This window comes from Eucalyptus grandis, chromosome 1 (genome assembly GCF_016545825.1).
Source record: "Eucalyptus grandis isolate ANBG69807.140 chromosome 1, ASM1654582v1, whole genome shotgun sequence".
Classification (NCBI taxonomy): Eukaryota; Viridiplantae; Streptophyta; class Magnoliopsida; order Myrtales; family Myrtaceae; genus Eucalyptus; species Eucalyptus grandis.
The window spans coordinates 29,129,265-29,156,362 of NC_052612.1; the positions used below are offsets into that span (position 1 = coordinate 29,129,265).

Sequence of the window (27,098 nt, forward strand, 5' to 3'; positions counted from 1 at the left end):
GCCCATCTCACTTGGGCCTAAAGTCCAAACTTAAATGGCCCAAAATTTTCTTAAATAAGTCCATTTTTACTTTTAATAATTTACCTTAAATCCCCACTTATATAAATACTAGATTACAATTTCATATGGCCATAAAACTTGAAATCATAAATCCATAAATTCCAATTTATAAAACACATGGCCAATGATAGGATTTTCTTTCCTATCAAATAATTATCCATTAAAAGCTTGGCCATAAATCTTATTGCAAATTATGGATTAAATGACTATAAAATAACTTAATGGTACTTCCATCACCTATTCATAGACTTTAATGTAACTAGAGGTCGTCATGAAATTTTGGGATGCCACATTTATCCCAAAATTTATTATTTTCGATAATTAATTAGAAAATATCAAGTGTCGATTTACAACACCAAAAATGTGTTTGTGGACTACTAAAAATAGTGGGATTTTATAAAGTAAAGATATTATATTTTTGGCTGAGGCCGATCATGCACCCACGCACGATTATTTTTACCGGTATTTTTAACACGAGGAAAATAGGCCAAGGTATTATATTAATTGAGGAATTTAATTGTGAAGTACAATGTTGTTGGCCGTGGGTGAATAACTGTGTGACATTATGAGTTAAATTAAGAAAACCGCCAAAGTATAGCTTTGCCCATTAGGCCATAATTAACAGTTGAAGTATGGTTGTGCCCATTGGGCCATAATCAACCGCCGAAGTGTGGTTGTGCCTATTAGACCGTAATTTACCGCCGAACTTGGAACAAGTTGTGCCCGTTGGGCCGTATTTCACCGATAAACACTTAGTAGGCCCTGCCCGTTGGGCCTTAATTAATAGTTGAAGTGGGTAATTGCAATGACCGTGCAATGGTCCTGATGACATGGAATCGACCTAGTCAATGAGTTAATGATTTGAATTGATTTGTTGGTGTGATTCCATGATTTTGAATTATATTGACTTGCAGGAAGAAGCGGAGGCAAAGGTAAGTCCTCAAACTCTTGTTTGTGCTTAGGCAGCCCTTATGGCGTATTTTGTTCCTAGTCAGGTCTTGGGAGGTTGAACTCGCTGAGACATCATCTCATCCTATTGTGGGACAACAATTTCAGTTCCCTAGATGGCCGCTCCTCCCGATTGTTTTGGTCAATCAAAGAAGATTACAAAGCAAGCAATCTGCATTCCGATTCATGGACATCCTAGGAGTCTGATCTATGAGCTTGTGAAGACTGTGGTCTGGGTTGATGAGGCCCTACCTCATAAGATACCTCACCGATACAGGTCATGGTACCATCGCAAGCGTCATGACTGTGTATGTGTTAGAGATTGCTTTTGGGAAAGGCACAACAGATCCTTAAGAAGGTTCGATGGTAGATCCAGTGGACCCGGATCTTGAAGACCCAGGAACTCCATTGTACTCGGAGGATGGCTCCAATGTTAGCAAGAATGTGAAACAGGAGGAAGATTAGTAGTTGTTTGTAAACCCTCCTGTTTTGTAGCCAATGATCGGAATTTTATGTTGATTGCAATGGTGTGATCTGTTTATTAATTGAATGCCAGGTTGTGCAAATTAAGTGTGAATTGCCATTTTGGGTATTTATCCCAAAATTTATTATTTTCGATAATTAATTAGAAAATACCAGGTGTCGATTTACAACGCCAAAAATGTGTGGACTACTAAAAATAGTGGGATTTTATAAAGTAAAGATATTATATTTTTGGCTGAAGCCGATTGTGTACGCACGCACGATTATTTTTATCGGGTATTTTTAACATAAGGAAAATAGGCCAAGGTATTATGTTAATTGAGGAATTTAATTGTGAAGTACAATGTTGTTGGCCGTGGGTGAATAACCGTGTGACGTTATGAGTTAAATTAAGAAAACCGCCGAAGTATAGCTTTGCCTATTAGGCCATAATTAACGGCTGAAGTATGGTTGTGCCTATTGGGCCGTAATCAACCGCTGAAGTGTGGCTGTGCCTATTAGGTCGTAATTTACCGCCGAACTTGGAACAAGCTGTGCCCGTTGGGCCGTAATTCACCGTTAAACATTTAGTAGGCCCTGCTCATTGGGCCTTAGTTAATAGTTGAAGTGAGTAATTGCAATGACCATGTGATGGTCCTGATGACATGTAATCGACCAAGTCAATTGATCGATGATTCGATCCGAGTTAATGATTTGAATTGATTTTTTGGTGTGATTCCATGATATTAAATTATATTGACTTGCAGGAAGAAGTGAAGGCAAAGGTAAGTCCTCAAACTCATGTTTGTGCTTAAGCAGCCCTTGTGGCGTATTTTGTTCCTAGTCAGGTCTTAGGGGGTTGAACTCGCTGAGACATCATCTCACCCCGTTGTGGGATAACAATTTCAGTTCCCTAGATGGCCGCTCCTCCTGATCGTTTTGGTCAATCGAAGAAGATTACAAAGCAAGCAGTCTGCATTCCGATTCATGGACATCCTAAGGGTCTAATCTATGAGCTCATGAAGACTGTGGTCTGGGTTGATGAGGCCCTACCTCATAAGGTACCTCATCGATACAGGTCATGGTACCATCACAAGCGTCATGGACAGAGAGAGGGTCCCATGCCGGGTCTGAGGCTCCTGTGTATGTGTTGGAGATTGCTTTTGGGAAAGGCATGACAGATCCTTTAGAAGGTTCGATGGTAAATCCAATGGATCCGGATCTTGAAGACCCAAGAACTCCGTTGTACTCGGAGGAAGGCTCCAATGTTAGTGAGAATGTGAAACAGGAGGAATATTAGTAGTTGTTTGTAAACCCTCCTGTTTTGTAGCCAGTGACCGGAATTTTATGTTGATTGCAATGGTGTGATCTGTTTATTTAATTGAATGCTAGGTTGTGAAAATTAAGTGTTTATTGCCATTTTGGGTATTTATCCCAAAATTTATTATTTTCGATAATTAATTAGAAAATACCAGGTGTCGATTTACAACACCAAAAATGTGTTTGTGGACTACTAAAAATAGTGGGATTTTATAAAATAAAGATATTATATTTTTGGCTGAGGCCGATCGTGTACCCACGCACGATTATTTTTATCGGGTTTTAACACGAGGAAAATAGGCCAAGGTATTATGTTAATTGAGGAATTTAATTGTGAAGTACAATGTTGTTGGCCGTGGGTGAATAACCGTGTGACATTATGAGTTAAATTAAGAAAACCGCCGAAGTATAGCTTTGCCCATTAGGCCATAATTAACAACTGAAGTATTGTTGTGCCCATTGGGCCATAATCAACCGTCGAAGTGTGGTTGTGCCTATTAGGCCGTAATTTACCGCCGAACTTGGAACAAGCTGTGCCCGTTGGGCCGTATTTCACCGCTAAACATTTAGTAGGCCCTGCCTGTTGGGCCTTAATTAATAGTTGAAGTGGGTAATTGCAATGACCGTGTGATGGTCCTGATGACATGGAATCGACCAAGTCAATTGATCGATGATTCGATCTGAGTTAATAATTTGAATTGATTTGTTGGTGTGATTCCATGATTTTGAATTATATTGACTTGCAGGAAGAAGCGGAGGCAAAGGTAAGTCCTCGAACTCTTGTTTGTGCTTAGGCAGCCCTTATGGCGTATTTTGTTCCTAGTCAGGTCTTGGGAGGTTGAACTCGCTGAGACATCATCTCACCCGTTGTGGGATAACAATTTCAATTCCCCAGATGGCCGCTCCTCCCAATCGTTTTGGTCAATCGAAGAAGATTACAGAGCAAGCAGTCTGCATTCCGATTCATGGACATACTAGGGGTCTGATCTATGAGCTCATGAAGACTGTGGTCTGGGTCGATGAGGCCCTACCTCATAAGGTACCTCATCGATACAGGTCATGGTACCATCGCAAGCGTCATGGACAGAGAGAGGGTCCCATGCCGGAATATGAGTTTCATGTGTATGTGTTGGAGACTGCTTTTGGGAAAGGCACGGCAGATCCTTTAGAAGGTTCGATGGTAGATCCAATGAACCTGGATCTTGAAGACCCAGGAACTCTGTTGTACTCGGAGGAAGGCTCCAATGTTAGTGAGAATGTGGAGCAAGAGGAAGATTAGTAGTTGTTTGTAAACCCTCCTGTTTTATAGACTTGATATATATATATTACTGGTTATGATATGTATATATAAGTGTTTTGGTTTGGTTTTGAAAATTATGGTCCTATTCCTATCCCACTGCGTTGTTGTTTAGGGATTATTTATTCCCTTCCGCATGTGCATTTGAAATGAATGGGTCAGCGATGTGTCTTGAGACGTCGCTATTTAATCGACCGCAGAGGGATAGACACATGCTCGGAGGATCGCGGCATGACAGCAACATTCGAATATGCAAATAAAAGTATCAAATCAGGGGCTAGGTCGGTTTGAAACTTGGCTACTAAATCAAGTTAGAAAAAAAGTGAACTCTCCTCAATCGGAATTACTGGTGACAATTATTTAGGAAATATGGAAGGCTAGAAATCTCTTCGTATTTCAAAGATGTGCTTCAAATCCATTACTGGTGGTGGACTCTGCCTTAGCAAATTGGAAAAGCTTTGAGCAATGGAATCCAAGAAGCAAAAAGTTAAGGATGAAAGAAGAGTTTTCACCTGCAGTTTGGAAGGCACTGGACAGAAATAATCTGAAGGTAAACGTAGATCGCTCGTTTGAGGCAGGTAAATCAGAAGGAAGCATAGCGTGTATTTGTAGAGACAAAACTGGAAGAGTGGTGGATGGGTTTGCGAGGACGATTTCCACAGCCTCATCAAGCCAAACTGAAACCCTAGCTTTGTTGGAGGCGTGTCGATATCTAAGGAAGAATACTTTGCTGAACTTAAGTGTGGAATCGGACAACTTAAATGTGATAAGGGCAAAGTGATGAGATCAAGAAAAGGCTTCATGGGAGGAGGAAACTATAGTCAACGCCTACAAATTAGAGATGGCCCAATTTGAAAACTTGATTATAGCCCATTGCCCAAGAGAAGTAAATAAAGTAGCGGACTGAGTAGCTAAAGCCCATAGAAGTAATTATCTTCCTAGAGATTGGCTTACTAATCCTCCTAGTACTTTATGGGACCTTATTGTTTCTAAGGCCCATGTTTTTTGTTATGAAGAAACTACGTGAAGTAATGAAGCTTGACTATATTTTCTAACCCAAAAAAAAAAAAAAAAAAAAAAAAAAAAAACATACTCAACATAACATCGACATAACTCGAAAAGCCATTAGCCGCTGAGTCAAGCCTCTCCCTTCCATGGGAGCTTACTCTCTTGATTTCGATCTGAGAGTTCTTCCTCCTCATCCTTTGCGTCTCCATACCTCCCATCATCTCCACCACCCTATGTTTTTGTGCTTCCATTTCCACCCTATGCCATACTATTTGATTGTGCTGCCACCTCCATACCATTTTTTAATAATATTTTAGTAATTTTTAGAATTTTTTATGATTATGATTCTTTTCTTTCTCCATTGCTTTTCTTTACCTTTTTTCTTTTTTTTTTTTTAATTAAGGGTCGGCAGCCAAACGCCTTTGCCTGATCTAGGTGTCACAGCCTCACACAAATCATCCAAAGGCATCGCGGCCCTTGCTCAAACCTAATGAGGACCACGATGCCCTCTCAAAAGGTCGACAAGGGCCGTAGGGCGCTTGCTTTCACCTACGAGGGCATCGAGTGAGGGTTGCAACACCCTTGCCTATTGCCAGCAACCCTTGTTGCCCTCAATAGTAAAGAAAAAAAATTAATTTAATTATTAAAAAATAAAACGTTATTAAAAATGTTCATGATAGTGTCGGTTGCATTAGATAGAACGGCCAGTGTCTATATTAGCGATTTTCTGTCAAAATTGACCAAATGAATTTAATTGACAAAATGTGAAAAATGTTTACATTTATAACTGAATTAGCATAGGTATAATAGGTTTAGGACCTTTTTAGTAATAATCCCAACATGTGTGTGTGTGTTTTTTTTATATGGCTGAAAGTTGAGTTTATGACTCTGTTTACTTCACGAAAGATAATCCCTTTGTTTCTCACAAATGGGTCGGGGGGTCCTTATCTCTCAATTGCCAAAAATATATCTTGAAAAACGAAGAACCCATACCAATCTTTTTTAAATTCAGCCAGCATTGCCTTAAATTCGAACGCCCTTCTCAATCTTGATTGACCGCGTATTAATATTGATCAACTCATCCAATCCCGAATTATGACCACACCTTGCACAGTCTTTGGAAACATAATCCACTTTGTTCAAATCATATTTAACTCCAACATCCGCCAAGGTAGGACCAAGCCCGGAATGCTGGAATCAAGACCAACTCCCACCTTCTTGGAATAAAATCTTCAAGTTATATCCAATCCCACTATCTTGGAGTTAAGCTAATTCTCACAATCTTGGAATCGCGTGCAATCCTACTATTTTTGAGCTCCCACAATGTCGAAGTTGTGCATTTAACTAATCTCGCATGCTGGGCCGTCCATAGGCTGACTTGGATGAATTTCATAGCCGACCCCGTTTCATTCGGTGCAAAAAATTTTGTTTGATGCAAATGTGTTATGCTTAAACCTAAATGCACTAATGTAATAAAAGATGCGTTCGTACGACTAAACTAACCAAATGTTTTTGTTTAAGGAGCCAATCATGCTGTCAGAAAGAAATACGATCCCTAATTTTTCATGAAATAAATGAAAAGTCTCTGAACAAAAAATTATCAACATTAGGTTGCAGTATAAGCTATCCGAGGCAATATTTACGCGTGCACTCATGAGAGGGAAGTGATAGTGCGTTTTCTCATCAAATTTGGGGAACGCGATTTTGAACTCTCAAATGTGCTCCTCGTTTATTGGTGAAACGTAGATATGAAAGAGGACACGGAGCAAAGGAACCTCGTCCCTTCGCTATTGTCGATTGTCACTTTGTTTCTACTAAGTGAGTCCTAATCTTTTAGAGTAAAAAACTTAGCAGTAACCGGAGAATGTAGAGAAATGATGCAATCGACATTGGGTTAGGTTTCAAGGTAGGCTTTAAAAGTCACGTTGTTAGGAATGTTAAGCGGATTGGGAGTCTCTTAAGTATTGGTATTGGCTCATATGTATCAAATCCCTATCCATGTTATATCCTTTACATAGTGGAAGGTGCCCAACAAAAATATACTTGTTATCCTATACCATATTTTTCTAAAATGTGTACCAACTATATAGACTAGTAAATTTCAAATAATTATTGGCGATTCTGTGTCGTTTCCTTTACAAATATTGACATAAACTCATACTGCTATATAGTCGGTGTAGACACCTCCCTTTTTATCTAAAGTTTTTTTCAAGGTTGACCGAAAGTATTATTTAGTTAAATGTTCAATGGAAAGGTACATTTGATCATGCTCATCAAGAGCTTTCCAAAGATACCAAATTTGCTCACATCAACCAGCCGGCTCTTAAAATACAGCATATTTTAACGACGATCATCCGATCATGAGGTGTAAAGAATTGTATGATTTCACTCAATCAATTAATTCAACCTTGAAGATAAACACATAAACTTTCCAACATCACAAGAATTACGACGATCAGACTTTTAATGAAGAAAAATTACTCTTCATTGTGATTTTCTGCTTGGCCTAATTCTTGAAATACTTGTGATAAAAAAAAAAATTAAAACCAGACCGCATTCCATAATATTCGGCTAGTCAACTTAGCATAGGCGCAAAGATTCAAGTCAATTAAGAGTAGAAAGCTGTACCTAGTCAAAATTTGGCCAAATTTGGGGAGAAGTACACTATCAGTGCCATAACTTGTGTACGGCGTTCACTCTGGTGCCAAAAGTTTCCGTTGAATCACTTAAGTGCCAAAAAGTTTGAAAAACACTCACTTTGGTGCCAACTCCAATTTGGTTGGCCAGAAATCCGACGTGGCACTTTTTTTATTAATTTTTTAAGTTGATGTGGATGGCCAGAGAATATAGTCAGCATTTAAACAACAAAACGACGCCGTTTTGTGTCTTTCCCCCAAATTCAAAACCCTAAATCCCCAAATTGAGACTGAGAATGCGTCGTCTTCTTCCCCGAAGAATAGCACTAGCAACACCAACAGCGCCGGAGAACAACACCAGCAACACCAGCAGCACACCAGCACAATACCAGTAGTTTTCCAAAAAAAAAAAACCACGCACTCGCCTCCGCCCTCCCCAGTAGTTTTCCCCCATTTTCAATCACCTTGTCGACCTTTCAAATCCCCAAATCTCAGCCCCACCACCGCCTTTTCCCAAGGACTATTGTTGAGCGCAGAGGAAGCATGAGCAATCCGGCTAATGGTAGCCGCAAAGATCTGGAACACCATGGAGGTCGTCAGCGAAGCCAGCTGCGATGACGGCGGCGACTGTGGCCTCGCCATCCCCTCCTCCACCCTCGCCGTCGACACCTCCCCCTCCCTAGGGATTTTCTATTTGTTTTTCTTTTCTTTTCTTTTGTCCTGTTGTGGCAAGCAACTACGATCGAGGTCGAGGGACGGCGGCCGAGCGACGGTGGCCGAGCAACGGCGAACAAAAAAACCCTAATTTCAATCCCCAAATAAATAAATAAAAAACCCCCCAAATGAGTTGTGCGGCGTCGTTTTTGTGAGGTCATCCATGTAGGACGGCAAAATGATGTCGTTTCTTAAGGAAGACGGAAAACGACGTCGTTTAAAAGGCTACTCGATTTCTTTTTTAAATATAAAAGCCACGTAATCATTTTGGCAGGAATCTGTCGCCGGTGACACCAAAGTAATTGTTTTTCCTCCGATTTAGCACTTAAGTGATCCGAAGGAAACTTTTGGCACCAAAGTGAGCGCCTTACACAAGTTATGGCACTGATAGTGTACTTCTCCCGCCAAATTTGAACAAAACATCATTTTTCAGAATATAAGAAAAAGTGAGTAACTGTGGCCATTTGCCCAAGGCCAGGCCATTTTGATCCTATGGAGGGTGATCTCGGCCTTTTGCAATGCTATATGAATCTAGCACATGGCTTCCTTTGTTGGTTGGGTTCACTCCCATATGAAAAAAAAAAAAAACCAATGAATTGCGAGCTCAAAAAGACTTGAGCCCATTTGATAAGTCATATGAAAAAATAGATGTGGTAGCCGCAAAAGAACGTTAGGAGAGACACAGTAACAAAAGAAAAAAAAAAAAAAAGAAGCAGAAATATGGGTTGAGGGCAAAGTCTGATTTTCATCAAACTGGCATCGGAGGTCAATTTATAGTTCGATTGAACTAGAATTTTATTAGCGTATTCATGGCATACTCTTCTCAAATCTAAATAGTTTGATTTTTGTTTAAAACTTCCTACATCAAGTTTTTCGTGGTTGAACAAAACCTGCATTTTTTTGTGATATTTATCCTTAATCTTTTGTGAAATTTATGTGCATTACCAAGGATAATGTTTTTGAAGTCTTTGCTGCTATGTACCTCTAGTATTTTGTTGATAATGAAGATTTTTTAGTGGACTCCGATCCTATGATTTTTTATCTCCTCACACTGAGGAGGTTTTCCACGTAAAAAAATGGCCTTGTATTTGCATACTTGATATTTATTTTGATGTACTATATCGGTTTCTATTAAGTTTACATAAGATGGGAGATGATTTTGTTATGTTACATTAATCCGATATTATTCCAGTGTTGTTGTTTTCCTGCCACCCCTTAATTCCAAAAATTCTCTGTAAAGAGAGTTCCGTTTGCTCATTTTCCAAAAAAGTATCAACCATAAATCTCTGCTATTTTACGTTTGGTGATGGTGAGTTTTCTCATCAAATTTGGGGTAACAAATATTAGAACGCTCACATGTGCTTTTCATCTATTGGTAGAACATAGAGATGAAAGAGGATATGGAATAGTAATCATGCTATTGCCTTGTGTCAATTTCCTTCGACGTTAGTGAATCCTTTCTCTTTTTCAATGTTATAACATAGTGGTACACCGGAGGACATAACGAAGCTATGGAATCGACATCGGGTTAGGTTTTCAAGGTAGGCATTAAAAGGTCACAATATTAGAAGGGTCATAGAGGTTGAAAAATCGCTAATGGGTATGGACTCGACTCGTACATATGCAATCCATATCCATGATACATCCATTACATAGTGGAAGGTATCCTATACCATATTAATTGAGAAGAACCTAATTTTTGGCTAATCAATGAATTTTCCTTAAAAAATATTGAAATAAACTCGTAGTGCTACATATTCTGTGTAGAACCTAATTTTTTAGCCAAGGTTTGACCAGACCTGATCGAAAATTGGGTTTGCGCTAATCAAGAGCTTTTAGACAACACCGGATTTGCCCATATTGGATGGACAAACCTTAAAATGCCAAATCTTTTGACCATTGTCTAAGATTTTATAATTTTACTCAATCAATTAATTGCACCTTGAAGATCAACTAATAAAGTTACCGATGCTGCAAGAATCATAGTGGTCAGACTTCTAACGAAGAAACTATTCAAAGTTTTCATAAAGGTCATCTACTTGGCTTGATTCTTGGAATGTTTGTGATCCTGAATTTTTTTCGAAAATCAAATGATATTTCGTAAATTTCAGGTCACAAACTTGTTGGAGGCGCAAAAATCGAGTTTATCTAATACTGGATAGAAAAAGTTACAAAGGGATTGATGGGCAGCAGCCAATCTACTATTGCCATGTGGCAGTCATAAGGGCCGCTCGGTACTGTGCAAAGTCCAAGGCATTGTCATTTTGATAGTCTAAATTCAATTTAATATATGAATTACGCTCATGGAATATTAACTCGTGATGGAGTCTTCAAATTTGAATTCATTGCTGCCAAACTTAATCATATGGTGTCGAAGTTAAATCATTTTATCGTTAAAAGAGGTCACTTTTTTTTTCCGTGTCCTGCTTGAGTTTTTCCTTCCCAAGATATTGCAAGTCCATATTTATAATGAAAATGGAATGGAAATTTATTTGGTTCATTTAGCATCAGAGAAATTATTTTGCACGAGCACAGTCGATTGTAGAACTTAAACAGCATACAAATTTTACCAAAAAATAATTTCTCGATTTGTTTATAATTTGAGAAGTTTTAGGATACTGTCTTTTCTTTGCATCAAACGGCACGTCTGAATCATTAATATCACCCAAAAAAAAAAAAAAATCCCCAAGAGTTTATGTAATGTCTTGAATTGGCAAACAGAGAATGCTCTTGTCCAGAACAACATTCGATAGGAATTGGCAAACAGAGAATGCTCTTGTCCAGAACAACATTCTCAAGCCTATCGATTCGAAAATTTCAAAAGTCAAAAGTAAATTCGACCATATTGACCAAAAGATCGAGCAGTGAACACCCAGACCCACGAATTTCCCCATACCCTGCAGAAGCAACTCGGGAATCCACCACATCGGACACAACTCGTCCCCACCAAACTAGACCTCCAAACTTTGCTTTTGTCATTTTGGTCGTCAACAGCCGGAAGTGGCCATCCAGGGCCATCGATATTGCCCATTGTTCGGCTTGGCGGAGCCAGCTGAACTTGCTTGACCCAAGACCTCGATGCTTGATGCAGACAGGAACCATCTCTTCAGTCCGTTCCTTTTAGAAAACGTGTAAGAATAATTCGATAATATGCGTCAGATTGAATCGAAAAGTGATGTCAACATTTTCTGTTTTTTACCCGAAATTACTCGTCCCCGCCCTGTTTCACATCATTCGCGATGTTGTTTGAACCCCTCAAAGGTGTGAGGATGTTTCTTGCTTCGCATTAACAAATTTGATTACGTTATCAGATTGGCTTCTTCACACTAACAAGAGACAGTGTTTCGACTTTTTCTCGCCAAAACTCCCTCCTACAAACCAAACATCATCGCATGCTTATGAATCTCAAGAACCACCCTTCTCACCCATTTGTTCTTTCATTGTACCATCCATTGCATCGCCAGCGAAGATCAACATGAAGAACCAAAGGAACCTCATCCTCTTTTCTGCTCTTTCCCTCTTCTTCCTTCTTGCGCTGTGGAGCACAGCAACATCATCCATGACCCTAGAAGTCGGTAACGCCCCACCTTCTCATTTCACTTTTGCTAAACCGTACAATGTGTCTAGTATGGATTCATATTTGCTACAAAGCCATGTGAAAGTTTGCATAGACTGCATTGGATGCATGACTCGTTTTAGTCCAATTCAAAAAGATGTTGCAGACAACACACACTGTGAACTCTATCCTACCTGTGTAGAGCTTTTCTTTTTCTTTTTTTTTTTTTTTGCTTTTTCCTATATTTCCCTCAATTCTTGGTCGCAGGAAACTGGGCTTCTCATATTGAGAGATACAAATATGCACATTACCCACATTTATATTAATTCGTAAAGCTTGCAGATGGTTAATGTTCTTATTTGTAGCTTACTAAGCAGAGGCCTGGAGAGCACGATCTTTCTTTATACAGTATCAAATGAAAGTTGATGATTGTAATGATTTGTGTGGTCATGTGTATCAACTGGGGTGCGTGAAGAGGATGAGAGAGAGTTTGATTACATAGCCGGGAGCGAGAATGGACCAATGCATCGGGGGCAGCTGAGGAAAGAGTGGGAAGCATGCAACAAAGGTGAAATGCAGTCGCTGATCGACCTGTCGAGCTGGAGAGTGGAGGTGATTCCCAATCTCGGAGAGATAGAGAGGAGCTACAAGTCCAGCAACACGACCCTCAAGAACTGAGGCCACGACATTTCTGTAAGTTCTATTTACATCTAAGTCAGGCTCTTCCTATGTCCAAGTATATTCATCAGGGTTAGGAGACAAAACATGAAGGATGATTTATTAGGAAAAGCAAGACCTTTTATGTGAATGTGGCTAATGGCCTCCTCTCTCTCTCTCTCTCTCTCTCTCTCTCTCTCTCTCTCTCTCTCTGTTTAGATTGGTTTATGGGGGCATTATTTTGGTTCAAAGCACGTGTGGCTTGGCTTTAACCCAACCAAAATAGCATTTCTTTAAATTTAAAAAAAAAAATTCAGATTACTTTTAGATGATAAATTTTGTACAAAAATTTGGATATTCAATTAAAGCCAGAGTCTAATTTCAAATTTAAACATTAAGATGAGATTATGCCAAATTCCATTTGATAAATTATTGATTTAATAAGTAGGATTTAGGAAGTAGCATGTGGATCTTGCAAATTTCAAATGGGTGTCTGAAATTGGAAAAAGTGCTTGTTTCTTTTTTAATCAGGAAAAAAAAAGTGCTTGTTCAAGAGCCCAATAAGTTGTCCCATGTATTTAGTGAAGAAACTTTGTCAAATGTCCCTACACATCGCATGTATTGACTTGCCTATATGTTCTTTTTTGATCCATGACATCATTTTGACCGCCTACTTGGCTTAAATCATGATGTAAATCTTGTATAAAATAACACCGTAGAATTTATTGAACTTTTAAGGTTGGATTGTGCAGTTTGGGATGGCTTTTCAATGGCAAAAAGTTTGGACGAACTCAAAAGCAATTGTGTATATGTCTTCGAGAATTTGATGGAAAGAAAGAGTCTCATCTTTTAAGTTAAAAACAGCAGAAGCCAAAAGTCAAATGCCAAAGTAAACACCCATTCAAGATTAGACAACTAATAATAATTTGTCCGTGTGATTGAGTGCAGCTTCAATGGGACGCGGGCGGTGTGGGATCAATTAAAATTAATGGCAGTCAATATTTTTTGCAACAATTTCACTGGCATTCCCCTTCTGAGCACACCATCAACGGCAAAAGGTTCTTTCTCCCCCCCCCACCTCCAAAAAAAAAAAAAAAAAAGAAAAAAGAAACATTTGATATGCAATGAAATGAATCCACACAAATCTCCATCAAGCACCATCGGCATTCGACATCATTAAATGTGGTATATTAAACAATTGTTTTGGGTATGTACATACTTTAGGTATGAATTGGAGCTGCACATGGTTCATGTGCTCCTCTACGAGACTGGCCAGCCAGACGCATTCCTTTCCAAGGTGACTTCTTCATGTGCACATTGTGTTTTATGCCTCTTTTTGCTCTCATACATTTATGCTCTTCATTATTTTGTTTCATTTTTGAAATCTCAAAAATAAATATGTCTATATGTCTATGTATATATATATATTGATTATAATGAGGATCTTAAGCATATCTAGTTAATGGACAATGGCCAGTATATGCCGAGATCAGTACGGCAATTTGATCAACGAACTTACCAGGAACGTTGCTGCCTCTTCGGCTTTGCAAACAGAGTTCATGGCACTGTTGATCACCCTCTGCCACCTGCTGAAGAACGGTAGAATCCATAATCATCTGCTAATCGAATCAGATAATCTGATTTTGGTTGAATCTGTCAATGAGGTTACCTGGCCGCCGTAGGAGGTTCATGCCATCTTTGAGGAAGCCATCAGTCTCCTGCGTAGCTTCGCTTGTGTTAGGGTTAGCTACTACCGACGAAAAGCAAATGGGGTAGCGGACTGGGCCGCAAAGGCCCACAGAATTGGTGCCCTAACCGAAAAATGGCCCATCTCGCCTCCTTCTATTTTGTTAGACCTCTTAATTTCTTATGCTTTAGCAGCAGGCTGTACTCCTCCGTTTTAGTGAATGAAGTTCTCTTTCTGACCCCCAAAAAAAAAAAAAACCTTCTTTAAGAATGAAAACTGGATTTTCTTAGAACTAGCTATGTATGTCATATGAATATTATGATCATTGAAAAGTCATAACACCAAATTAAGCACCATTAATTAGGAATCTCCAATAATTGGCTGAGCCAATGGTCACACTAGTCGATTTAGCTCAAGCTTCCATATGTCACTTATGATGTCCTTTTCTCTAAATATTTTCGTACCATAAGTTACTAGTTTCATTAATTTGCAAGTAATTTTCCCGGAGTAATACTAAATTCATTAGCACTAGTTTCCAAAGTCAATTCACAAAAGCACTTAATGGAAAACTTGTTCGCCCGTAATTGGGCACTAGTACTTAGTAAATCAATTTTAGGATCATTTTAGTATTGCCGAGAATCCCTTGTTTCTTAATGTCTTAGCGCAAAATCCGATGCCTCCAATTGTGAGCGATGTGTGGTCAGTTGGTATTACAGTTGATAGAGAATCTACGGTCCATGGTTAACCAAAAGGGTGAGAGACAGATGGGCATGATTAATCCAACAGAGATCAAGATGGGTGGCAAGAGTTACTTGACATACATGGGCTCTCTCACCGTCCCTCCTTGCACAAAAGGTGTCATGTGGATTGTCAACAAGTAGGTAATACAGGCCCAAAAAACACACTTTCTACCCGTAAATTTTTATGCTCTTCCGTGGTCTGTCCACCAAGAGTTTTAGCTTGCTTAACCCTTGCATTTGATAATCCAACAGATAGGCACTATATCAAAGGACCAAATCAAGTTGCTCAGAGAGGCTGTTCATGATGTAAGCGCACTAATTTCTTGGTTACGTAAATCTAGTGGTCCATGATGTTCGTCTAACTCCAAGCTGCGATTGTCATAGAAATTGCAAGTCGTGGAATCATGTGAGTAATTAGTATTCATAAATTATTTAGAAATAATCAATAAAATAAGGGGTAACTTCCCTAGTTAATCTGGTTAGGTTAGACATGGCAATGAAACCTTCTTGGCTAGGGCAATGGAAAAAGTAAAAATAGCATGACTTGGTTAGAATTGAGCATGAACTCCTCATACGTGAAAGGGTCGTGTTGTCCTCAAAGCATGATCCAAAAGTGGAGATCACCCATATTTAATTCTAATTAAATTTACAGTTGGATGATATGCATAGCATGTAACTCACTAGTTAGACATGCGGTTGGAGGAAGATAACATCCCTTTTTGGAGATGTATTGACATCTGATGACAAATTCAAATTGGAGTACGTGGAAGAGAATGCCAGGCCTGTGCAACCGCTGAATCGAAGAGAGATCCACCTCTACCAACCAAATGAAGGAGCAACGCCAAATTAACCATTTTTCAAATCATCGTTCTTCCTTATTGGCATTAGGGTTGCTTAAATTCACCCTGCCTCATAATCAATGTATCAACCTCGAATAATGGGCTTTTAACCCTCAAAACATGATCTCACTTTGACATGATTATACATAGAGTGATCAAACTTCCACACAAAGTAGGATTTTGAAAAAGGGCGAAGTACAAAAGTGTGTGAAATTAGGAGCGATTCAAGGTGGGTAACTTCCGAAATCAGAACATGGAACCTAACCTCTAGATATCGTTTTCCAAAAATTAGATTGAGAAACTAGGGACTCGTTTAGTAACGATTCTCTTCCCGGAAACAGATTCTTACTAGAAATGATTATTTTTTATTCTGTTCTCGAGAACAATTTTTAAGCATTTTAAGCCATTTGGTAACTGTCCATAATTTTTTATTCTGGAATAAAATTGCGTTTGGTACCGTGCCCATTGATTCTATTCCAAATTCAATTTCTTTTAATTTTTAAATCTTTTTTCTTTTTTTTTTTTTTTTTTTTTTTCTTTTCTTTTTTTTTCCTTTTTTTCCTTTATCTATCATGTTCTTCTTCTTCGTGGCCGGTCGCCGCGACCGGCTAGACGAGGGCTAGCGACATCACCGGAGTGTCACCGGCCCTCGCGAGGCTGGCCGTCATCAACCGAGCCTTGCGGGCAGCTAGGTAGGGCTCGCCCAGCCTCGCCGGGGCTAGGCAAGGCTCGCCTAGCCACCAAGTGGGGCTGGGCGAGCCTCACGGGGGCTGGGCGAGGCCCGCGTGGCCACCATGAGGCTCAACCTCATCAGTCGTGAGGCTTGCCCAACCCCGGTGAGGCTCGGCCTCACCATATCTAGCAAGGCCAAGCCTCGCCGGTGGTTAGGCTTGCCTCCGATGAGCTCGTTGGACCGGTTGCTGGCAACCGACGGCAACACCAAAGGGCAGCGGCGAACGGCAACCATAGGATGGCGGTCAATGAAGAAGAAGAAAAGAGAAGAAAAAGAGAAAATGGAAGAAGAAGAATTGGATTTAATTCTTAGATTTGTTCTCGGAACAATAATCAACTTTTCTTTTATTATTGATTTTGCTCCAAATCTACTTTCGAGAACAAAAAAAAAAAATAGAAATTTGTTCCTAGAAATAAAAATTTTACCAAACGCGATTATGTTCCCAAACTAATCAAGGAAACAAAAAATCAAAATCAGGCACTGTTTGGATGATTACGAAACAAAGCCTAAATCGATTACATTGGAATCGGACTATAACCAAAGGCTAGTTTCCAATTCCAATGCACGGCAAAGAATTGATTTTTCTTGCTAAACAACATGATTTTGGTTCATGTGGACAAGTTAAACTTGTTAAAGACGTCGTTTTGGGCATTTTATGCAGAGTCGGACCGCAGACAAGCCACGTCATCGGGAAAAAAATTAAAATATTGTCACATTCGAGATTGCCACTAAAATAAATGATCTTCTTTTCTTTTTTTTTTTTAAAAGGTGATATTTAAGTAATTCGAGAAAACTTTAAACATTAAAATAGTATCGTATACAACTTTTTGCACTTCTAGTATTTCGATATTGAACTTGCTATGACCAATGAAGTATGGACACGCTGCCAAAGCTTCCATGTCATGTCCGACATGCTTGGACACACTTGGACACACAATCAACACGTATTGGATTTTCCAACACGTGATTAACTTTTCTTGACACGTTCCGACACGCATGTCTAAGAGAGAGGATCATTGAAGAAGATGATGGAGGGTGGAGGCAAGGCCAAGGGAGCGGAGGTGAGGCTGTGACGGCGGGGGAGGACCAGAGGAAGAGCATAGACCAAGGCGATCCAAAGGGCCGTGACTGTGACGCTGCGATGGAGGGCCGGTGGCGAGGTTGCAGCTACGAAGGAGGAAGGGCCGGAGGCGAGGTGGCGAGTGACTGCGATGAGGCAACCAAGAGAGAGTTGAGAGGATCGTGCGACGAGGAGGAAGAGGCCGCAATTAGGGTTTTAGCAAGAAGAGAGGGAGGGTGGTGGGGACGATGAAAAGAAACCGAGGGCTGAGAGGGGGCTAGATGTTTTGGCATGGGGTGGGGAAGAGAGAAACCAGGAAAATGGTAGGTGCTTTTTTTGGGATTTTGGGCCAGGGGGGGGTGAGAGATCAACGGGGGAAGGGGAGGAGTAGGGGAAGAAACCGAGGGGGTGATTGTCAATCACCGATTGACGGGTGCTTTGGTTTTTCTTTGCGGGGAGGGGGAGAGAGAGAGCAAGGAAGAAACTGAGGGGGATTTTGGTGTGGCATCCCGGAATTTCATAAAAATCCCTAAATATGCCATGAGCTATGGATAGGCGATAGAGGTGCCGCTACTTGTATTTTGTAGCCTCCTAGTCCATGAGTTGCAATGAGATGTATGGCCAAGTCTTTAAATGGATGAATTTTGGGAAAGGAAGTCTTATCCTTGGCCATGTGTGTGTGATAAATTGGAACTTATGGAATTAAAATTTCAAGTGTATAGTCATCTTAATTTGTAATTTAGTACTTTAATTTAATGGGGATTTAAATAATTTTAAAAAGGATTGAATTTGGGCTAATTAAGCTTGGGACTTAGGCCCAAGAGGGATGGGCCTAAGATGGGCCAAGCTGGCTGGCCCAATAGAGGCCCATGGATGGGGCTGTCGCCGGCCCAAGGGAGGCCCAAGTAGGAGGGTGGCCGGCCCATTGCATGGGTCTTGCCAAGTGGCAAAGAGGCCTTCATGCATTGGCCAATTTGAGTGGCATGGTGATGATTGCTAATGATGAAGGTTTGGGGGAAATCAAAGGGAAGGAGAGAGAGAGAGTGGCCGGTTGGGTTGCCGTCCAAGAGAGAGAGAGAGAGAGAGAGAGAGAGAGAGAGAGAGAGAGAGAGAGAGAATCGTGCGAGAGAGAGAGAGAGAGAGAGAGAGTGAGGCCGAGAGAAGAGAAGCCGAGAAGGGGGAGGAGTCGCCCGTCGCCGCCGCACGCCGCCTGTTCGTCCGCCGTGTGCCGTCGTTCTCCTCGGTCTAGAGGCAAGTTAGGATCCTCTTACTACTCTTGCATGTGTGTGTTGCATGTATGTTGGGAGTAATGTCGAATTTTGGGTGATTAGGAGGGGGAAACCGAAGCTAGGATGACTCGTTCTTGGGTGGTGTTGCTGTTTTCGCATGAACCGCCTGAGTCAGAATCTTGTGAGAGCTTGCATGCATGTTTTGAGTTCGATTTTGACTTCGAATCCTTCATTAAAGTTGTAGCCAACATCTTAAACTACAACACAATAAAATTTGGTACAAAATTATGGAGATTTAATGGGTCAAACTCTCATCCTACGGAGACACTAGATCTGGAACGATTTTGCTGACCTTTTTGTAGATATGTGGTTGCATGTTGATTTTTATCAAGAATCTCTCTTCGACTTCTTCATAAAACTTGTAGAGAACATCTTAAATACTAACATACTCAAATTTTAAGTAAAATTAACAAGTATAGCCTAGTGAATCGACTTACTCTTGAAGACGGTAAATCTGGAGACGTAGTACTGGACACCCGAGACTTCATGGACCCATATGGAGACTGTTCTTTGGAAATTTGACTTAGATCCCTTCATGAAAGTTGTAGGGAACCTCTTGAAGTAAAACATATCCAAATTTACGAGGAAAAAAAGAAGTATAAATGGGTAAAAACTCGGTAATTCGGAGATGACTACACTGAACGTTTCGGTATAAGGACCAGAAGCTTCGAACGACTATAGGAAATTATCTAAAATGAATCTGGCCTAGAAGTCTTCATGAAAAATCTACCTTAGTGTCGTAACTATAACCTGGTGAAATTTCATAATTTTCGGAGGTCGTTTGGGTATTTTAATCTAATTATTTCAAAAATTGCACATTCTGTTTTTATCCGAAATTTCATGCTGTGATTGTGTGAATGATATCTTTTGTGTGGAACTTTATTGGCCATGTATTTTTCATGAAATCATTATCTTATTGTCTTATTTATTACATGCCTTAATTTCATGATTTTTGGGAATCATATGGATATTTAATTTAAGTATTTTCAAAAATGATACAAGCTGGAATTTAAATAAATTTCAAAAAGGCATGATAAATGGACTATTCCAAATTGTATGAATTCCATAAATGCTATTTTTATGAATGATTGCATCTTGCTGCATGTATGATGATGACTGATGATGCATGTATAAATCAAAGGATGAAATTGATTTTATTTGCCATTACATCATGTGCCATGCTAAGTGAGACCTAAATTGATAAACATGAACAATGATAAATGAGGAAACTGTTTGTGGCGGATGATAATGCCCTGGGAGTATCAGGATGCTCGGGATGGGGGGTGTCAGATGCCCGGAATGTATAGAGATACATGGCCGGATGGCCCTGGGAGTATCAAGATGCCCAGAATGGTTGGGTGCCGAAAGCTTCGAAGGTCTTTGCCCGAGAGGATGCCTCGTGATGCCAGTTGGGATGCGAGATGCCCGGAATGTGGGGGTGCCGGATGCCCGGTGGCCTTAAGTGGCTGAATGCCGGAGGTTTTTCTCGCGATGCCAGGATGGGGTGCGAGTGTAAAGTATGGGATGAAATTGATGATCCCAAGAAGGAGTGATGTGGTGATCGAATTGAAAGTTAAAGTGGAAATTGAATCATGCATATATGATATGATGATGATCACCTATGGCATGATGACATGTATATAAGATATGATGATGATCACCTATGGTATGATGATATGCATATATGACATGATATGATGATGATCACCTATGGCATGATGACATGTATATAAGATATGATGATGATATGCATATATGATATGATATGATGATGATCACCTATGGCATGATGACATGTATATAAGATATGATGATGATATGCATATATGACATGATATGATGATGATCACCTATGGCATGATGATATGCATAAATGACATGATATGATGATGATCATTCATGGCTTGATGATATGTATGTGTTATGATTGTGATGAAGATGTATGATGGTATATGCATGGCTTCGAGGTAAGTATGCTTGGATGCATGAGTGACATGTATGATGCATTGAGTGGTTATTGGATTCCTTTACCTGCTGAGTGGTTGTACTCACCCCTTTGGGGACCAACATTTCAGATTAGAAAGATGCCGCTTCCTACCATCACGCGAGGTACCTTCTATGGCCTCCCATCGGATGTAGAAGTAGAATGTACGGAGATCGACTGCGTCACCGTCCCTGGATTGACTTTTGTACGAGTGCGAGTGCTAGTTATGTACGATGTGGGCCTGGCTGGGGGCCCAATCATCTAGGAGTTCCTATCCGTTCATGTTCACCGAGACGGAGTGTTTAGGGGGATGTTGCCGCCACCACCACCCGACGCGCTAGGATGGGTGTGATGGTTGCGTGAGGGGTAGAAAGCTGGAGCTTCTTTTTGGGAATAGCCGCCGTTGTTAGATGGAGGACGTCATGTGATTACTTTAGGGGTCATAGTATCTTTTTGGGATGTGGCCAAGTGTAGCTGAAAATCTTGGCTTTCTTTTGTTGTATTGACCCGCGAAAATCCATCACGAAAATATGTAAATAAAAGTGGCATGGCTTTATCTTTTCCTATGGTATTTAGTGGTGTGCAATTGTATCATGGTTGTTAGGAGGGATAGATGGCGATAAAATATTTTGCTTCCGCTAATGAGTCACGCTGGGACCGTTTTCAAAAAAAAAAAAATGTGTCTATAATTTACGACGCTTCTTTCATGAGAGATGTGGCTAGTGTTCCATTAGGTGTAACGTCAGTGCCCGTGCCGACCCTAGGGAGGGGGTTCGGGGTGTCACATTTGGTGTGGCGTGGGGTGGCTTGGGGGATAGGGGGAGAGAGAAATGAGGGAAGGAAATAATTTTTGGGAGGCTTTAGGAGAAAAATGAGGAAGGGAAATAACTTTTAGACAGCAATGTTATTTTTGTTAAAAAAATAAATAAATAAGCTAAAAAGTGATTTTGAAAAATAAGAATATTGAATATTAAATAATGATAAATTTTGATCATTATAGAAAATCATAAATTTATTTAAATATCTATTCTTTTGTTAGTCATTAGTTTCATCCATAATTTTTCTTAAAGTTAAAAACATGTTCCCAATATGTATTTCAAATTTCCTATGAATAAATTTATTAATATTATTAGCGTAAATTCATTATAAGCTATTTTTTATTATTTATTTATTTGTGAATTTGAATCAAATTAATTAAAAATAAAAATATTTATCTAATATATAATGTGTCCCAACGTGTTGGAATTCTTTATTTTTTAGAAATGACACTCTGGCGTATTGTGTCGTGTCGCGTGTCGGTCCTACTTAGGCTATGACTTAAGTCTTGTATTTTGCTCTTCCTTCTCGACCTAAGCTTTAATTTGAAACCTTGTCTTGATGTTTGGGCTGCAAACTTACACCCCCATCAAATATATATTGAAGGATTTGCATACACAAGTTGATGCACCGTGGTTGAATGGTGCTTATTTATCTGTAGTTCCTTTAGCGGAAAACCTGGTGTTTCACGCTAACTTGAACCCGAGCATGGGGAGGTTTTGACCCCAGCAGTTCATTTATTGGTGGAACATAGAGATGAAAGAGGACAAGGGGCAAAGGATCCTTGTCTCTTTGCTAATGTCGAGTGTCACTTTGTTTCTACATGTATCCAATCCCTATCCACACTCTTATCTACTCGCTAGAAGGTGTCCAACAAAGAGATTCCGGTTATCCTATACCTTTAAGATGTGTACATAGTAAATAGATAAGTGGTCCCTTTAGAGATATTGATATAAACTCGTAGTGCTATATATTGTGTATAGGCATCTAAATTTTGACATAAGGTGTGACCCAAGTTGACCGAAAAAATTACTTAGTTAAAGTTCTATTGAATGGTACAATTGGATCGTGCCCATCAAGAGTTTTGCAATGATATCCTATTTGTCATGAAATCGGATCGAGTAAAATAACTTGGACTTTGAGACGTAATATCACTTTCTTTAAGGATTTATTTTCCCTACAACGTTGCTAATGGTCACCGGTAAAAATCCTCCATGATACAACAAAGTCTCGGATGAGAATACTAGATAGCAATTCAAGTATTTCTCCAGGGTCTTTCTAAGAAACACTCGAAAAATTGGCTGCAGTTTTTCAGAAAGAAGACTTGAAAAATGACCACACTTTTCTTCCGAAAATTGACAAGTATATATATGAAACAGTCTTGCAACTCTTCGTGAAAATTGCCAAAGAATGAACAAACGCGTCCTTTAGAAAATTGTTCAGATAAACAAATACGACTCTTCGGAAGAAGTCGAAAAACGAACAATTGCAATCCTTCGGGAAAAGTTAAAACCGAATAAGTAATTTTCCAAAGGTTGTCTTGAAAAGACACAAACAAAATTCAGAATATTTTTTTTTAAATAGAATTTCGAATTTTCATTTTATATATTTTATTTCCGAAATTCTCAAAATAAAAGACAACCTTTGAATTTACTAAAAATTAATAACAACAAAAAAATAGTAAATAATAAATAACAAAAGGATTAGTAGTGCTAAGTGCGCCAAATAATCGTGCACCCGCACGCGGGTATGGTGGGGTCTAGCCCCACCCAATCATTCTTTTAAGTATATAAGGAAAAACCCGCACTTTTAAATTAGCCCACTCCCTCTCACTTTTCCTATGTGGGACAAAGAAAAACACTCTGTTTGTTTTAACAAACAAACCTCCAACACTATTTGCCCACATTGGATTGCCAAATCTTAAAATGCCTCATCTTTTAACTAGAAACCATCTTGTCAAGAATTGTATGATCCAATCCAATTGATTAGTTCCACTTGTTGACAACTCATAAACTTTTTGATGTCGTAACAATTGTGACAATAAGATTTTTAACAAAGAACTTATCATTACTTTTGACAACGGTTATTTGCTCGATCCGATTTTCGGGATGTATCGATCCTAAAATTTTCTCTAAAATCCAACCGCATTTTTGAAAGATTTCACTCGCAAACTTTTTAGAAGAGGGGGACTCGGGTCGGCAGTGAAGACTAAGCCCAAGCAATGCCACTAAGGACTTAGTCATGACTATTGAGGATCCAGGCATAAGCGTCAGGGTCTCAACCCAACCACCACGTACCTAGCCTAGCTGTTGGGGATCAAGTTTGGGCACTAGTGTTCAATCATAAATTAAAAATGATTTCTGATTTTTAAAAGAAAAATTAATTTTTCTTAATTTGATTCCATCAATTATGAAAGATGTTATGATAATTCATTTTTCTTAATGATTTAAATGTCAAAAATGAGAAAAAAATATTTTGTGACAACAAATTTTCTGGAGAACAAATGAACCCAATCACCATAATGCAAATTTTATTTGGCCACTTTATCTGCACGTTGACCCAACCTTTTTTCTACAAGCAAAGGTGCATATACTTTAGGGTTAATATCACAAAAAACTCCAAATTGATACACATATTACAAATTTACTCCAAATTAATTTTTTTATCAAGAAAAACCCAAAACTGATACTCATATGACAAATCTACTCCCAAACTAATTTTTTAATAACGAAAACCCCAAACCAATACACTTATAATAATTTTTTGATCGCCAAAACCTCCAAGAGATAAATTTACCAAAAACCACAAAAAATGATATAGATAGATGGTAAAACCTCAAATTAGTATACCCATCAACCGTTATGTATCATCTAACTTAATAATTTGATGGTAAAATTTAACAGAAATGAATATAAAATAAATTTGTTACAGGTGTACTAGTTTAAAGTTTTTAGAGATAACAAAAATTAATATTTGGTAAATTTATCACTTGTGTACGAGTACGAGTTTGAGTTTTTATATTGTATAAACTCTATAATTTAACCATGCATCATGTACGGTAGAGACGCATCTTCATATCCATTCTAAGAGTAAGGGCCCTATAAAGATCTCCCTCATTTCTGCATTATTTATTTTTAGAAGGCGAATACTTCAGAAAAGAAAAAGTGAGATTTCGGTTCTCTTTTTGGGTATGTACATATTTTACGTATGAATTGGAGTCGTACATGGTTCACGTAAGCTCAGACGTTGAGAACAAGACTGTTGTCGTTGGGCTCCTCTACGAGACTGGCCAGCCAGACGCTTTCCTTTCCAAGGTAACTTCTTCATGTTTCATCTTTAATATCTCAATATATATTGATTACAATGAGGATCTTAAGCATATCTAGTTAACTTCTTTAAGAATGAAAATTGGATTTTCCGAGCACTGGTTATTTATGTCATAAGAAAATTCAATCACTTGAATTTTATGACTATTGAAAAGTCATGACACCAAAATAAGCATTATTAATCAAGAATCTCCAATAATTGGCCGAGCCAATGGTCACATTGGTGGATTGAGCTCAAGCTTCCATATGTCGCTTGTGATGTCATTTTCCCTAAATATTTTCGTAATATAAGTTACTGCCGTCATTAATTTGCAAGTAATTTTCTCGAAGTAATACTAAATTTATTAGGACTAGTTCGCAAAGTCAATTCACAAAGGTACTTAATGGAAAACTCATTCGCTCGTAATTGGGCACTAATACTTAGTAAATCAATTTTAGGATCATTTTAGTATTGCCTAGAATCCCTTATTTCTTAATGTCTTAGTGCAAAATCAGATGCCTCCAATTGTGAGGGATGTGTGGTCAATTGGTATTACAGTTAACGGAGAATCTACGGTCCATGGTTGACCAAAAGGGTGAGAGACAGATGGGCATGATTGATCCAACAGAGAACGAGATGGGTGGCAAGAGCTACTTGAGATACATGGGCTCTCTCACCGTCCCTCCTTGCACAGAAGGTGTCCTGTGGATTGTCAACAAGCAGGTAATACACTTTCTACCAGTAAATTTTTATGTTCTTCCGTGGTCTTTCAACCAAGGGTTTTAGTTTGCTTAACCCTTGCATTTGATAATCCAACAGATAGGCACAGTATCAGAGGACCAAATCAAGTTGCTCAGAGAGGCTGTTCATGATGTAAGCACACTAATTTCTTGGTTACATGAATCTAGTGGTCCATGGTGGTTGCCTAACTCTAAGTTGCAACTACCATAGAAATCGCAAGTCGTGGAATCAAGTGAGTAATTAGTATTTAGAAGTTATTTAGAAATAATCATAAAATAAGGGGTAAACTTGCCTAGTTAATCTGGTTAGGTTAGACATGGCAATGAAACCTTCTTGGTTAGGGCAATGGAAAAAGTAAAAATAGTATGACTTAGTTAGAATTGAGCATTAACTCATCATTTGTGAAAAAGGGTCGTGTTGTCCTCAAAGCAATCTCCAAAAGTGGAGATCAACCATATTTAATTCTAATTACATTTGCATTTGGATGATAGGTGTAGCTTGTAACTCACTAATTAGAAACGTGGCTAGAGGAAGATATTATCCCTTTTTGGAGATGTATTGACATCTGGTGACAAATTAAAATTGCAGTATGCGGAAGAGAATGCTAGGCCTGTGCAACTGCTGAATGGAAGAGAGATCCACCTCTACCAACCAAATGAAGGAGGAACGCCAAATTAACCATTTTTCGAATCATCGTTCTTCTTTATTGGCATTAGAGTTGCTTAAATTCACCTTGCCTCGTGATCAATGCAATAACCTCGAATATTGGGCTTTTACCCCTCAAAATATGATCTCACTTCAACACGGTTATAATATAAGGTGATCAAAATAATATAAGGTGATCAAACTTCCACGCAAAATAGGATTTAAAAAAAAAGGGTGAGGTACAAAAGTGTGTGAAATTAGTAGCGATTAAAGGTGGCTAAGTTCTGAAATCGGAATGTGGAATCGAACCTATAGATATCGTTTTCCAAAAATTGGATGGAGGAACTAAACCAATTGCATTGGAATTGGACTATAACTAAAGGCTGGTCTCCAGTTCTACCCGAGAACCGGATTTGTTTTGTAAGAATCATATGATTGATATTAGGTAGTATTCCGTTAGCTAAAGACAAGTGAAGTCTTGCTAGTCGAGGAACTGAACCAATTGCATTGGAAACAAACTGTAACCAAAGGCTGATTTCCAGTTTTACTCGAGAGCTAGATTTGTTCTGTAAGAATCAAATAATTAATATTAGGTTGTAT

The 27,098-nt window shown here is 39.0% G+C and overlaps 1 pseudogene; it reads left to right on the plus strand.

Moving 5' to 3' along the window:
- Positions 1-11,920: 11,920 nt before the first annotated feature.
- Positions 11,921-26,531, plus strand: LOC104456171 (annotated as a pseudogene).
- Positions 26,532-27,098: the final 567 nt, after the last annotated feature.